Source organism: Suricata suricatta, chromosome 5 (assembly GCF_006229205.1).
Source record: "Suricata suricatta isolate VVHF042 chromosome 5, meerkat_22Aug2017_6uvM2_HiC, whole genome shotgun sequence".
In the NCBI taxonomy this organism is placed as follows: domain Eukaryota; kingdom Metazoa; phylum Chordata; class Mammalia; order Carnivora; family Herpestidae; genus Suricata; species Suricata suricatta.
In genome coordinates, this window is record NC_043704.1 from 3756123 (window position 1) to 3758390 (window position 2268).

Sequence of the window (2268 nt, forward strand, 5' to 3'; positions counted from 1 at the left end):
TTCTGGGCTACGAACCTTGCTTCAAGACGATTCTTAAGCTGTAGGACATTGTAACCCGTGCCACAATGCAGAGCCCTGCCTTGTGGGTGAATCTTGCAGACGGAGCCCAGTGACTCGCTCACCCACCCACACCTGCCTGCCTGCCTGCCTTGGAGGAATTAGTGTGATGGGCTAACTTGTCTGGGGAAAGTGTTGGCCTTTGAAGCGCCTTGGGCAAAGGCTTGAATGAAGCCTACTGGCAAAATGAAGGGGGGGGGTCATTGTGTTAATGCTACAGTCTGGAGGTGGGGAGGGTCCCAGTGGGTTGTGGCCAAATTCTGTTAGAAATGGCAGGTGTTTGGGCCTTTCGATGGCATCACTGATAACTGAGGGGACTGGTTGTGGTACTACTATCAATCTTTGATTCTTCTATGTATTTTTTTTTAAATGTGAGTTTTGTTTGCTTTAATTGCGAAGTTATCTTCAAATGGGAGGACTCATTGGAGGGGTGAGGATTGGCGGGCATTGGTACTGGCAGGGGTGAGAGTTGGGGTGGTACACGGGGCTGGTATTGGCACTGGCAGGGATGAGGGTGAGGAAAGGGAGAGAGTTGGGTTGCTAAGGTATCCGTTGCTGAGGGTGGGGGTGGCAGGGAATGTGGGTTGGAAGGGAATTTGGGTGAAAAGGCAGGTGAAACTCTGGGGAATGTAATAGACTCATGGGCAAAGAAGATACTAGTTAATGCCACTAAATTGTTAGTGCTGGTTAAATTTTCTCTTGGAAAGCACAGAGACTTGCTTCAATACGTTAAAAACGAAATCTTTAGAAATCTACTGAATGCAAAAGCACAGAATTGTTTTGCCTTGCTGCAGGGTGGGGATGAGGGAAATGGAAATGAACGTGAACACCAGACTGGTGAAAGCTGGGGGACAGGGGCCCCCATCAGCAGAGTGCTAACTAGCCTCTGCTGCTCCTGGAGCTTCTTCCGTGGTTTATAAACGTGTGTGCGTACTGGGGAGCCAGGAGTCTTTAAAAAGAAAGACTTCAAATGTGCAAATTCGCAGCTCTTCAAGTATTTAAGTTTAAAATTTTGGTGTGCGCTTGATTAGATGTACTCTTAGGGGTTGGACTGTTTCTATTTACTGAGATTTTGCCATCGAAAATTCTGAGCAAAGTGAACATGCGATGTTTTTCATTCGAGTTTTATGTTTCAAACCCATGTCTTGTCATTGTGGTCCATATTCATAGCAGTAAAATTGTTTGCCATTAGCTTTTGTAACAAAGAATAACCTTTTTATGGCCCTGTAAAATTTCTGTAACATATACTAGCAAATGATCCAGGTAGCCTTGCAAAGGTCAAAGTGAATCGATTCTGTCTTAAGTGTGAACATTCGTGCTTTTCAGATTGATCCAGTACTTGGGCAGCTCTCATCCAAAATCAGTTGGAGGAATATGGAAAATGAGGGGCGGGCTTTACTAGATATGGTCTGATGTTAAAAATTCAGGGAAAGATGTGAAAACCGTTTATGATACTCATTTCTGAGATGCATCGATTGCGTTGGTAAAGTAATCCCAATACCTTTTTTATCCCGTGCCTCTAACCGTAAATTTCACTTAAAATTTCAGATCCCCAATACTTTTTATCTCTGGGATTCTTTTTTCATGTTTAAAACTACGTTGGTATAGTTCAGCTTTCCAGCGTGATGGGGTATGATGTAATTGCTGCCCTCAGAATTTTAAGAATAGTAATCACACACGAATGGGGAATCGTGGGTGCAGATGCCTTTGTGAAATGGAGGCTGTTACAATGGGTGGTTCCATGTTGCTCTGTGCTAAGAATTAGTCTATTGCATCATGTAATTAGTGATTACTAACCATTTTTTTTTTTACAGCACAAATAAAGGTTTGAGTTCTAAAACTCAAAAAAAAAAAGAAAGCAAGGTGGATGTTATTAAAAAATTTTTTTAATTTTTATTTATTATTGAGACAGAGATAAACAGCGCATGAGTGGGGAGGGCAGAGAGAGAGGAAGACACAGACTGTGAAGCAGGCTCCAGGCTCTGAGCTAGCTGTCAGCTCAGAGCCCGACGCAGGGCTTGAACCCACAAACCGTGAGATCATGAACTAAACCGAAGTAGGACCCTTAACTGACTGAGCCAGCAAGGCGCCCAGGAAGGTAGCTTTTGACCCGCAAAGAGCCCAACCTCTGAAGTCTTTTCTTAAGCATAATAGAAAGTAGTTACCCAGATGTGAGGCCCAGCTGCCAGGCAAACGGGGCATCCCTATTAA

At 43.9% G+C, this 2268-nt stretch overlaps 1 protein-coding gene across 1 annotated transcript in view; it reads left to right on the plus strand.

The window, feature by feature from the left end:
* Window positions 1–2268, plus strand: part of LOC115292548 (zinc finger protein 420-like) — an 88301-nt gene that overhangs the window by 28125 nt on the left and 57908 nt on the right. The gene's annotated exons all lie outside the window — the stretch shown is intronic.